Source organism: Cibotium barometz, chromosome 1 (assembly GCF_041138505.1).
Source record: "Cibotium barometz isolate CiBa-2024 chromosome 1, ASM4113850v1, whole genome shotgun sequence".
NCBI lineage: Eukaryota > Viridiplantae > Streptophyta > Polypodiopsida > Cyatheales > Cibotiaceae > Cibotium > Cibotium barometz.
Window position 1 is genome coordinate 30,299,191 of NC_141046.1, and position 14,139 is coordinate 30,313,329.

At 40.8% G+C, this 14,139-nt stretch overlaps 1 long non-coding RNA gene across 1 annotated transcript; it reads right to left on the minus strand.

The window, feature by feature from the left end:
• Window positions 1-10,309: 10,309 nt before the first annotated feature.
• LOC147641856 (uncharacterized) lies at window positions 10,310-13,704 on the minus strand. Its single transcript, XR_015269119.1, has 5 exons — window positions 13,356-13,704; window positions 13,076-13,210; window positions 12,844-12,923; window positions 12,616-12,730; window positions 10,310-12,436 (listed from the first exon to the last, which is right to left on the minus strand). It is a non-coding gene; the product is annotated as an uncharacterized LOC147641856 (long non-coding RNA).
• Between the last annotated feature and the right edge of the window lie 435 nt (window positions 13,705-14,139).

Consider the following 14,139-nt stretch of genomic DNA (forward strand, 5'->3'; position numbering starts at 1 on the left):
GGTCACGGGCACTTATAGTAGCCTTGGACACATAGAGAGAGAGAGTGTCAAGGACTATGGAGTTTAGGGACTTGAGGCACTGGTCGCGGGCTATCAAGTAAGAGGGAAACTTGATACAGGGTCCAGGTGTGTTAGGATTATTCACTTGAGGGGAGGTGTTGAAATATACAAGTGAATAGGGTGTGTGTGGGAACAAGCTCTTGGATAGAGGCTGTAAAAGAGGAGATGTAATTGTGAAAGAACCTGTGAAAAGGTTAGGAGAATCTACTGGGAGAGAATAATGGGTAGCATGAGGGAATTTAGGAGTGTGGAGTTATTCTGGGAGATAATCAGGGAAAAGAGAAGAGGTGGAGAGAATCAGGCAAGAGGTGGAGATATTCAGGGAGTGAATCATGGAGAAATCAAGGGGATTTGATGCTTGATGTAAACACTATAAATTGAGGCATAGCCCTAATGAGAATTTGCTGGTTTTTGAGTATCCATGCCTACATTAATCTATCTGCTAATTATTCACTAATTACGTGTTAATCATTTACTAATCACTTTGTTAATCATGTTGATTCTAGTGTTTGATCCACCATAGCTCATCATTATGCTCAAATTTCAACAAAACCTTCACTAACAAAAGGAGACCTGATGGTTGAAAAGTTGAGAGGCAAGGAGGTTGTAGGTAGGGTTTTGGATGATAATGGGCAGGAGCTAAAAGAAATGGGTGGAGTACTTATTTAGGAGAAACTCTTAGTCTCAAGGAGGATCTTTCAGCTAGAAGGGTCCAAGACAAGCTTCTGGAATAGGTTAATAAGAGCATGGACTCTGATAGAGCTAAATGGTTGGAAAGGGATATTGAAATGGAGGAATGCTGGGAGGCCCTCCTAAGACTAGGGAGAGAGAAGTCTCTTGGCTGGGATGGGTTATCTATGGAGTATTTTTATTGCCTTTTAGCCCTCTCTTAAGGAGTTTTTTTTGGAGAATGTGCAGTGAAGCCTTTAAATCAGGCAGCCTGGATAGGGATTTAAAGGAAGGGATGGTGAAACTTATTCCTAAACAAAATGCTTGTGACAAGTTTAATCAGCGGAGGCCTATTACTTTGTTGACTATTATTTACAAAATCTTGGCCAAAGTCATTACCATTAGAATAACCCTTGCTCTTCAGGAGATGATTTCTGAAAAACAACATGGCTTTATAAAGGGGAGATCCATATATGACAATATTTATGCTTCTATGCTGGGTAGGGATGTGGCTCTCAGGACTAAGTAGAAATGTATTCTCATGAAGCTAGATTTGAAAAAGGTATATAATAGGGTGCATTGGTCATTTGTGGCTAGAGTAATGGAAAAAATGGAATTTGATTCCATAATATCTTCTTGCATATTCACTCTCACCTTGGGGAGCAAGTCTAACTTACTATTGAATGGAAGAGTTGTTGGAGGATTTGAGGTTCATAGATCAATGAGAAGGCTATACCCTTGCCCCTCCCCCCTCCCCCCCCTCTTTGCTATTGCTTCTTCTCATCCTCTGATTAGAGCCCTTGAGATGGCCTTCTCTCGAGGGGGCGTGAATGATTTAAAGTTGAGCAATGGGGAGTAATTGGTTATCCAATGGTTTGCTGATGACTCTTTACTCCTCTTGGAAGCTGATAATGATGTCAGATTGGCTTTAGATATTATACAAGAGTTTGTTGATGCTTCAGGCTCCAAATGCAATATTCATAAGTCTAAGTTAATTAGTTTGTCTGAAGATAATGACTTTGATTTGAAGAGATGGGGGTGTGAGGTGGTGAGGAGAGGTTGAATTGTCAGAGTTCCATTTGGGGTGGATGTGACCAATAAGTAGCTGACTTATTCGACATTAGATAGATTCTTTATGAAACTGAAGAAATGGGAGGGTGTCAGGGTCCCTTTCATGATAGGGTGGCCATATGCAACACAATATTGAATGCTTATATAATATTTCTATGCCCTATGTTGGACTTTGGTAAAGGGCACTGGTAGTAGAAGATAATCAGACCTGTGAGAGATTTTGTGTGGAGGAATGTTGGATCCAACAAAAAGGCTTTGGCGGCATGGCTGGCCTGGGACAGAATTTGCATGCCTAAGTCTAAAGGTGAGCTAGGCATTCTTCACCTCCCTTCTCATACTATTGCCAGGTTGGCTGTGCTTTTGCCCAATGTCTTCATCAGAAGGAAATCTAGTAAAAAATGCTAAGGAAACTGTTAGATTGTTCAATTGTCTATCTTGATGGAGTGTGGCAAGGTCTAAGCTAGTAGATTGTTCAATTGTCTATCTTGATGGAGAGTGGAAAGGACTAAGCTAGAAAGATAAAGTGTTCTCTCATGCCCCTCTCAAAATAACAGGGTCCCCACTTGCAGGATGTTGTGTACTGAATTGTAAGAGGTGTGGACCTCATGGTCTGGGATGGATGTGGTAGAGCATCAAGGAACTCTTTAATGTGTTTAGGGATATGGTGGACTCATAAGTTTAACCCCTCTTTAGCCCTACAAGACCCTAGAATAGCCAAAAGATTGAACAATAAGGGTTTGAAGAGATTTAAGTATTGTTGGGAGGATGAAGTATCAATGGGATGGAAGGAGCCTGAGCAATTGGAGATGGATCTTGCTTTATCCAATAGGGAAACATAGCTGGTCAGGCATGTGTTGGCAGGCATGTGTTGGAAGAGGTTTAGAAAGACTAGACATCCACTACAGTGGATGAATCTTGTTGGATCGGGGATTGGTCTTGATTTAATGGTTCTAAGCTGGACAGAGGCACAACCAAAGTTTTGTACAGTGCTTTGAGAGTAAGTGAGGACTATGTCATTTACTGTATTAGAATATGGAAAGTGAGTTAGACCTCCAATTGTTGGAGAAGGAAGTGGAAGGCAATATGGGAGATGGAAATACCTACTAAATCTCAATTTTTTCAGTGGAGAGTGTGTATGGGAGCTCTGCCCATTGGTTCTAAATTGGTTTAAAGGAACTTCACAAGTGGATGCTGTCCTAGATGTAGAACTACCTTGGAAAATGGGAAGCATACATTTTGGGATTGCCGTGTTATTAAAGGAGCCTGGGTTAAGATTGGGAAATGGGTGTAGAGGTGCTTAGGGGTGCAAGGTTAGTGGGGGGGACTAGCTGATTGGCAAATGGATAACTAATGGTGGACATGTTGATGTGATCTTTAATATTATCAGGTGCTATTGTTTATGGGAGATCTAGAACTCCATAAACTACATTGTGTTTCAAAAAACTTATGATACAAAAATTGATGTTAGTGGATTGATGCATAAATGTATATGTATGTGTTGGTCTATATTCTTGGTTAATAAATTGAGTGGGGTTGAATTGTTTCGGTTGATTCAGTCCCTGCAATCTGCTATCATCTGATCCTTCTCCTTTGGGGTCACTTATAGACATACTGGGCTGTGCCTAATGATCTGGTGTGATGACTTGCAGGGTCTTAGAAAGCAGAATACTAAGCCAATTAGATATGGATGTAGAACAAAGAGATGGTAGAAGAAAGAGATGGTAGAAGAAAGTCAAGAAAGAAAGTTACATCTTTGTTGCCCTTATTGAGAATCCAGTGGGGACTAGACCAACAGTCAATATCTTGTTTTAGAAAGGAGAGGTTAAAGGTGATGTTCTGGAAAAACAAGCTCCTAGGGGCTACTCAACTGAAGCCTTGGTTTTGAGCCTTGCATTTTGCTTGGGTACCAATTGTCTTGGAATGAATTTTCTTTTGTCATTAAGGATGATAGATAGGATTTAGTGTGTATCCTGCTTGATGGTGGTTGACTTATCTGTTTTATTGAGGGCTGATTGTGGGGTTAGAAAGAATTCAATGTAAATTTTTTCTTTTCTTTCTATAATATATATATTATTGGTCCAAAAATAAATAAATACATTGGACTTCTGACATCTATGATGCCTAGACACACATACCTCTTTATTTAGCCTTTGTATTAGGGTTGCTCTAATACCAAGTGGTGTCAAGTCCTTCTAAACTCAGCTAAAAGCCAAGGTTAGTCCTAAACCAAATCTCGAGGTAGGAGGCTAGCTCACCTTCTTCCAACACTGACATCCACCGATCTCCCTCGAGCCCAGGCTAGGGCTTCCTACACAATCCCACAAGCCCATGTCCAACTCCAACATCCCATACCACAGAAGCCTTGCCATGTGCATGGTATGAGAATGTTTGTTGTTCCAAGCTAGAGACCTTGAGTGGTCCACACAACTATGTCTCACAATAACTCAAGCTCTCACTTATATAGTGATAACTATGCCATAAATAGATAACTTGTTATAATAGGCCATCAAGCTTGTTTGAACCCTCTAGCCAAGTACCACCTTGCTAATCCCTAATTGAGGGGACCCTAACCCCATTGGATTAGATCCTTAATTCATAGATTAGTGTCTAGGTACATAACACTACCATAAGTGCATAGCACTAAAAAATGACAAACCATGTTAACACCCCGATTGACATTGTGTCTGTAGCTACTCAAATCACACCCATAAATGGCTAACCAGTATCTAAGTACCACTACCACACCTAAGTCCTACACAAGAATCTTGTGAGTGAAGAACCTCATCATTCCAATCAAAGGATACATGGACAACTCTCAAAATAACAAGAGAAGAATCCTAAGAAATCCCAAATATTACCCATAATAATATCATGCTACTTCTCATAAGAGCATAAAAATCCCAACACAACGAAGTCCCTAATCATACTGAAAGAAACTCACCACCTTTCCAACCTTTGTGTCACCCTATCCTAATGTACATGCCCTATCCAAGAGATTAAAAATTCCTTCATAATCAAGTCCTATCAAACAACCTCTTCTCACATACTAAAGCTATAGCATCTCTAATCTAGAATCACTAAGATGAGGCCAAGTAAAAAATGTCCAATGAGAAGTCATACAACAAATGTACTGAGTGATTAGCCATACCCAACATTTGCTATAACTCTAGGCTAAAACATATACGTGTGTCCAATGTATCCTAGCAATAAGGTAAGGGCAATTTCCTTCAATTGTACGACACTTGATATACTCATTATAGACCAACCGCATCACGTGGTTCATCAATGGTCCACCGATCAATGCAAAGAGAGATCTATTCTATAGAAACCTAACTTTCACATTTTTGAATTACCAATAAATCTAGTGCACCTCAAGGAAACTCAAATGGCCAGAAGGCCCATCCTCCACATGGTGAATAACTATAAATCTATCTCATGTGACCATAAATCACATTAGCATATTGAACCTTATCTATGGATCGATCTTGATGGTTAGTCAATACTTATACTCCCCTAGCTTGGACTCATTCGAGTCAGAGTGTACAATCACCTCCATGACAAGATCATTTGAACCAAATTGTTGAACTAAAGCTATAATTAGTAATTTCAAAAGAGGTAAGATCAATGATCATACAAGAAAGTAATAACAACTACAAATAGTCAATTCCACATGTGATCAACACTAACTATATGCCAAATCTTGATTGTGATCAAAGTAACAACCTTGACAAAATTCCTTCATCGATGGATTTCAGATCAGTATCTACTAACACAGTCATAGGTAATTTGTCGACGAGTAATGACGCCATCCTTGAATCTAAAAGTGTAACAAGGATCACTGTGTCAATTCCTGACAACCCATGACAACCACGTTGTCAAATTGCACATCATACCCTCATCATCCCTTGGTATTTGCTAGAGGTCACAACAAGAATACACACCAGAAATAATGTTTATCCCCCCTTGTACTATAGCATTGACAAGGCATTCTTCTAGCTGTGGCATTAATTTACCGGCCCCTGCCCATCACAACAAGTTGGTAAACTTGCTTGACTCCCCCTCTACCATCCATTACATAATAGTCAGGATGAAGCTCTGTGGGGTCCTCAAAGAGGTGGGGGGTGGGTTCGACATCTATCTCATATTCTTGGTAATAAATAGGCTCCTCAAAGCTTACTTGATTGAGAGGTGTGATCCTTAGGGGAGGTGGTTGAGGTCCCAAAACTGGGGGAGGTAATGACACATTTTATGCATTATAAATCCCCCTTGCAATGGGTTGTTACGTTGTTGATCTGCATTGGGTTGAGATGTTCTTACAGGCATTATGGCACGTGGTTGTGATGGGGACGATAAAGCCAACTGTTGAGGCCTAGAAGCATTAGCAAAAGGGTTTGCAAATGCATGCGGCACTGTAAAGCCTCGAGACCATAACGTCCACAAAAAGTTCAATTACCATTAATTGAATGTCCTTGCCGGTAGATTGAGCACCATTGAAGCTCTCTCCTTGGGTACATATGTACGTTTTCAGGGGTCCTATTGGCCTCCATTCCCTCCTGGAGTGCTTTCATGAAATCTATGAAATTCATATCCGCTAAAGTGTCGCATTTAGCAACGAGTTTAATTGTAGAAGTGCTCTGTCTCATGTCTCTAGAGGCAATAGATTTAGAATCTAATGCTTTAGCTCCTTTGACCATGAGATTATCCTCTAGTTGGATGGTACTTGTTGTGACTTCATCCCCTGTAGTGATCCCTCTAATGACTAAGCCATTATATATCGCTTCATGGTTAAGCCTGTGGATGAATCTATCCACTAATTGATTATTCGAATAGCATTCATGCGGAAGGCAACGAGAGTTCAAATGCTTGAGATGACTAATAAAATCTCTGACCGACTCCTCTTCCTCTCTCTCGGCTTTGTGTAGCTTGGAAGCTACACTCCATAACACTCCTTCACGTATAAATTGCTTTTGAGTGGCTAATAAAATCTCTAACCGACTCCTCTTCCTCTCTCTTGGCTTTCTGTAGCTTTGAAGGTACACCCCATAAGACTCCTTCATGCACAAATTGCTTCAAGAACAATCTCCTAAGAGAGGTGAAGTTTAAGCGTTCCTCGACCCTAAGAGTTATATACCAATCCCCAGCCTCACCGTCTAATGTTAGACTAAAGGCATTGGTCTTGGAAACCTCATTTTGTTCTCCTCTTAGGGCCTCACACACTTGATCAAATACTTCCAGGTGTCTCCTAGTATCACCATCGCCAGTGAATTTGTGGGCTAGCTTAGCTATCTGGGCAGCCTTCCCATGGCTCTATCGACCACCATCTCTGACAATAGGTGCTATGCTTTCCGCTATTGATCTTCCTAGGTAGATATAGGTGATCAGTCAAGGCAACCGTCTTCATCCACTCAACTTGATCAGGTAGTCGGCCTCATGCAAAATTTGATGCTGCAAATGCATCAGACAAATCAGCAGATGAACAGTACAAATCAAACACTGGTGAACCTTATTACAAATCAATAGTTTCAACAATAGTCTCCACACACAACTAATAGACGGGTTCATCCTCAGAGTTTTACAGGCCTACCCAATGAGGATATTTTGACATGGTTGGATCAATTTGACAATGTGGCAGCATATCATGGATGGACAGATGATAGAAAGGCACACGAGGTCAAAACAGTTTTGGATGGAGCTGCAGCCACATGGTATGCACAACAAGATGATGTCATTAAATCGCAATGGCCCTTACTTAAACAAAATTTAATTCATTCATTTGCTCAAACTAGTGTGGCACAATCTGCATTACAACAAGTACATGAGTGTGTTCAGTTACAAGGAGAACCGATGAGAACCGATTTCAGAGTTTGGTGTCAAATTGAATCAGTTGAGAGCAGACCTTAACATGACCGAGGATATGAAGTTATTTTTCTAGTAGCCAAGAATGAGACATGGCATCACCATGAGGGTTAGGGACCACGGACCCACTACCTTTAAGCAAGCTATGGAGATAGCCCAGCGCATTGAAGTAGACGTTTCACAAGAACCCCACGCAAAGGGATGGAGATCAGGTGCTCAGCAGTTGCCAATTACATCAGCTCCAAAGATCTCTGTTCTTTTTGGTGATCACACGCAGGTATACAGATCTAGTTCCGTGGTTGATGTTCCTTTGCAGATGGGGTATATTACGTTCTACCAGAAGTGTAATGTCTTGCTAAGGCAATTATTCAAAGTTACCCTAGGGTGTGACTGGTTCATTCAAACTAGAGCAAGGTTGGATTTCCGTCAGTAAAATTTTAATATTACCACGAGTGTTACCAGTTCCGTTTTTACAGATGAAACCTGTAGAGCATTATACATGCAATCAAGTGGAACAACACGTCATTTCAAACACTCTTCGAATGCAGCAAATTCAAAAGATTCTGTCACTGTTTAAGGCCCTTATACCTCATTCTTTCCAAGCTTCTATAACAAGTGCCAAAGTTCAGCATGTGATCAAAACAAGGGATCAGAAACCTATTAAGATGACATAGAGATGGCGGTCCCAAAAGGAGAATCAACTGATAGAGGCTGTGCAAGATATGTTTCAAAGAGGTGTCATCAAATCGTCTCTGAGGCCCATTTAGTAAAAAAGCCAAATGGGATTATTGGTTTTGCATTGATTTCCGTCCCTTAAATAAAGTCACTATACATGATGTTTATCCGATGCCCAGATTGGATGAGGTACTAGATGAGTTGGGCCAATCTGTGTACTTCACATCTTTAGATTTAGCTCCAGGCTACTGGCAGATACCACTTGATCATCGAGATGCATAGAAAATAGCTTTCTAGACATCCAAAGGATTGTTTGAATTTGTGGTCATGCCCTTTGGGTTGTCATATGCCCCTCGCACATTCCAGAGGTTAGTTAATACAATATTTTTAGACCTAATCAGTAGAAAAGTGTTAGTGGTGTATTTGGATGATATCCTGATTCATACCAAGACATGGATGGAACACGTTGAGGTGATCATGGAAGTGTTGAAGAGAATGCAAAAGTTCAATTTAAAGCTACACTTCAAGAAGTGCAGATGGGCAAGGACAAAGCTGAAATTTTTAGGTTTCGTTATTTCTCATCAAGGGGTACAAATGGATCTAGAAAAGATCTTAGGTATTCAAGAGTTTTCTCAACCCAAAAATTTGAAACAGTTACAGAGGTTCATTGGGATGTTGAATTTCTTGTGTAAATTTTTACCCAGGGTGGCTAAAGTCACATAACCATTCAGAAGACTGATGAAAAAGATCATCAAATTTGTGTGGGATCAACAGTGTCAGCATGCTTTTCAACAATCAATGGATTTAGTCAAATAGTCACTGTTTTTAAAATACCCAGATTTCAACAAGCCGTTTCTCCTCAAAAACGGATGCATCTAATATAGGTGTTGGTGTTATTCTGTTACAACCCCATCAGAACAAGTGATGGCCCATATGCTTTATCAGCCATAGTTTGACGCAGTCTAAGTTAAACTATTCTACAACGGAAAAGCATCTTCTTGCAAAAGTTTGGGCTATACAGAAGTTACACCCTTATGTGCATAGCGCACAGGTCACAGTTGAAACAGATCATCAACCCTTGATAGGATTGCTTCAAAAGAAGCATCTACCTGGTCGTCTTTTGAGATAGGTTTTGGCATTACAAGATTATACATTCACATTGTCTTACTATCCAGGCAAAGAAAAATATATTACCGATTTACTATCAAGACAATTTGAGGAGAATAATCAAGCATTCCAAAATACACAGTATGATGTGCCTACATATGAAGCTAGGCTGGCTCAGATGCAAAGTAAGGATTCAACAATTCAAGCAATCATGTAGAAAAGCAGGGTATCCCCAGGGTCCATTGTCCCGTCCAAGTTTTACATCCAGAATAACATTTTATATTTGATAAACGGGGATGAACCTAGAGTCTATGTGCCAAACTCTCTGAGGACTCATTACATGCAATATTTTCATGAACATTCATTGTTTGGCCATTTGGGGTTTCATAAGTGTTTTTTTGAGGAAAATTTACTTTCTTAAAGAGTCCCAATTTTTGGCTGAATGAAGTTGTTGTCCGGCACATAGTTTTTTCATACTCCAATCATATGGCATACGGCACACGCATACGCATACGAGTATGAAAGTATGATTGAAGTATGGTAAAAAAATCTCTAGTTTTTGAAACATACGTGACACTACTTTTTGGGTATTTTCTTCAAAAAAGCACATGAAAATTGAGACATTAAACATGATGGAGAATAGGCAAAACTTATAGTTTGGAACTGTAAAGATCATAAATCAATTTTCAATCATCCAAATATCATAAATTAAAGTCTCATGATTCAACATGCAACTTGCTAAGATTAAGCCAACACCAAAAACACTAACAATGTCATGCTAAAGATGAAGAAAGCTAGAAGAACATGAATGAAGTAGTAGCAAAGCTACTCAACAAGATCCTCGTGAGTCATATCATCATCATCCCCCTCTCCAAAGAGCTCAACAATAAGAGCATCATCATCATCATCATCATCAAAGTCAAGGGCCTCAGTACCATACGAGCATGAGATCTCACCATGATTAGCTTCATGAGCCTCCTCCTCAATAGCCTCTTGCAACTCTTGTAGAGCAATCAATCGATCATCATCCTTCTCTTTATTGAGCATGTCCAATGTAACCTCCATCTTCTCATAACCCCGCTCCTTGATTTTACACCTGAGACGAAGGTTTGTGTGTACAAAAACAAGCTTTTCAGTATGTGAAGGTTTGAGCCTATTTCTTCTTTTGGTGTGAATGAGAGAAAATGTGCTCCAATTTCTTTTACATGGTAAAGCACAAGTACCTTGAGAGAGCACTCGGATTGCCAGCTCTGCTGCAAATTAGGTGTGCATGCCCCAAATGTCTCCCACCATTTCACACCCTCCTGCATTCTTTTTGCATCTTTTGCAATTATACGAGAAAATGAACCTCCTCCTGACTTGTACTTATCATACTCATCACAAGAATCTTACCTTGCAATTCCACATCACCTTTTGTGTAAGCCTCCAGCATAGTCATCCAATTCTCATGCACCTCTAGGTCACTATCTTGGTCTTTTCCTTTCCAAATCGGATGCAAAACATAGTCCACAACATGCAAGGGTGTATGAAATATATACCTACGTTCGATACAAAGATCGTTGACTTGTTTCAACTTGGTGAAATCAACTTGGCGAAATCAACTCAATACAAAGATCGTTGACTTGTTTCAACTTGGTGAAATCAACCCCTTGAATGTTCTCTATCTTCTCCACCATGCGATCTGTGAGCTCATAAACAAGGCCCATGGTGGCTCCTTCCCTATTAGCCAAGCATAAAATTTTCAAAATAAGTGCACATATGTTTACAATCAATCGAGCTTCTTGCCAAAATGTTGCTCCATACACAATGGATGACACTTCCTCTACTTTTTGAGTGCATGAAACCTTGAATCTTCCAAACTTATCACAAAGCATCAACTTTCGCAATCCCTTGTAACATCTCTCATCAAGGAAATTGGCCAACATAATAAACATGTATGTAGGTGCAAGCCTAATCAAGTCCTTTTTACTATGCTCTCAAAACAAAGCAAGAATTGTTTGCTTCCGTGTTACAAAGGAGACAATCTTTGTTGCATTCTCCAAAACGGGAGCAACCCATGGAAGCTTGCCAATATCCTCAAATAGGAGATCTAGGCAATGATACGTACATCTCGGAAAAAATATGTTCGGCCACTCTTGCTCAACCAATTCTCCAACACGAATACAATTAGAAGCATTGTACATGCATACTTGGACCACGTTTGCAAGCCCAACATCTAGTATAGCTTGCTTTAGCTGCTCAAAAATATACTCCCCGGACTTGTATTCTCTAGAAGTATCCACAGATTTCAAGAACACAATACCATGAATAGAACATGCCATAAAGTTGATAATAGCTCTACGTCTAGTATCAGACCAACCATCACACACAATTGTACATCCATATTTCTTCCATTTATCTCCTCGTATGTCAAGCATATCATTGTCAATGCATTTGATCTCGTCAATCAACTCCAGTACGAAGGTGGCATGAAGCTAGGGCCCGCTTGCACAATTGCCTTGACCATATTCAAGAAGAATGGGCTTCTCACTTTCTCCTCTGCATAAAAGAAGCGACGTACGCCAACGCTTGCCTCTCGTCGTACTTGCAACTGCCATGCATTAGCCAATCCCCCCTTTGCATTTGATACCTTGCTCTTCTTTGAAGAAGGCTCACCACTCAAATTTGCATATGCATTGGTTTGTGAACTTATCTATGTTGACCCTAAGTGTATGCTCTGATCCTCATCCAAAACATCAACCAAAGCATCCACATGTGCACCTCGACTATGCACCTTAGCCCCTGCATGCAATCTCCTACAAATGTCCTTAACTCCATCGGAAGCACCTGAGCATGGCGTAACACCATGGCCTTTAAGACCCAATATGTATGCCCTAACACGTAATGGACCTCCATCCCATATATGTGGACAATACTTGCACTTGCATGTGTGCATTCCTCTCCCAAGTTCTTTCAATGTTTGTACATGATCCCATTCTGGTCCCTTTGGACACACCATCTGCAAAATAAATGTCAGCAAGTTCGCTTTACTAGGTCGTAGAAAAACCTTGTAGGTGGGCCAAGGTGCACACATTACAAGAGCAACAAAGTCATCATGTGATAATAGGCAGCAATCTAGAGACTAGAATGACGTCCAATATATGAATCAACGAATTTTGAAAGTGTCAGAAAGCTAACCTGGAATGCAAGCAAATTGCTCAAGATTGTGAACGTGAGAAAAGCGATCAACTGTTGAGAATAGATTAAGAAAACCCTTGTCTCCTTGCCCAAACTGTTTAGACCTGTTTAGAATCTAGATGCCACCCACAACAAGCAACCAAAACACCCAAATGAACATCTCATCAGCACCTTAGTACCCAAAAAGAAAGTGTATACAAAGCCAAAAAAAAGAGTATATCCGCCAACCTGCTGCTTGGGAACTTGGCCACCAGGCCTGACTTCAATAGTGAGTTGATCAGCTATTACAAGGACGACCTTCTCATAACCTGCGCAAAGATTAAAGAGGATCAGCTAGCTGGGTGGTTGAGAATCGAGCGATGAGATTAGTAAAGTTTCAGAAATTCAGAGCATTAACGATGTGTGTTAGATTAACCATACTCCTGCTGCCTGCAGCAGTAGAAAGAAATGATTCACTCACCAGCTTGCTTTTTTCCTTGAGAACACGGCAGACCACCAAGGGGAGGGCGTTTGAAGAGGCCTCACCAGTCAAGCTGGTATTTGTAGCATGGGCCTTGTGGTGCTTGTTGCAACTTGCGAGGACTGTCTTCCTCTTCTGCTACAAATGATCAGGCCGAGCAGTAGGAGTAGTACCAGCAAACCATTAGAGGCATTGCATTGTGGAGCTGATTTGATGATAAACGAGGATTAAAGCAAACTTGCAAAGAGGCCTAAGGCAACCGTGCCTTCGTAAAATCTACCTGGGCTACTGAGACTCGAGAGAGATTGATATCTCAACTGGACCGGTTGCAGAAACGCGGCCATACGTGAACAGTGAATGCCAAGAACAGCTGCTACTAGTGCAGTGCTGCTGATGACGTAGCTACTCGCCAAGGACTGGACACTCTGAGCAGCGTTGTTGCAGATCAAATCAGTATAACGCGTAAGCTTTCAGAGACAGGTCGAAAGGCGATACCCAAAAAAAAAACAAACAGGGCTTTGAGACCTCCCGTAATTCATGCTCAAACTGAGTCATGACTACTGACAGCCGAGGCACGTTGTGTGGTAGTACAGGGACCAGTCAATCGTTGGAAAATGGATAAGATTCCATGAATTTCAGCCGTTAAAAAAAAACTGATTTTTATTGGGCGCGTATGTTTGGGCATAGCACTCCTCAGTCCATTCTGTCAGATCAAGGCAGTAATTTTAAGTCAAATTTCATGCAAGTCTTGACGACACAGAAATTTGATTCACCATATCACCCTCAAACTAATGGTTTGACAAAGAGGTTGAACAAAATGATCACCATGTATGTAGATCCAATGAGACAAGATTGGGACAGGTATTTGCCCCATGTTCTACATGTGTATAGGTGTTCATTGCTGGCCCGGTCTACCTCAAAAGGGTGTCTAGTTCCTTCGGCCACGCGTCCTGGCGGAGGTGTGATGTGGCCGACTGCTGTCCGCCACGTGTTAATAAGGGTGGAATATAATGTAAAGTACAGAGAACATCCGAATTTCACAGGGCTAACGCTCCCAATTTATT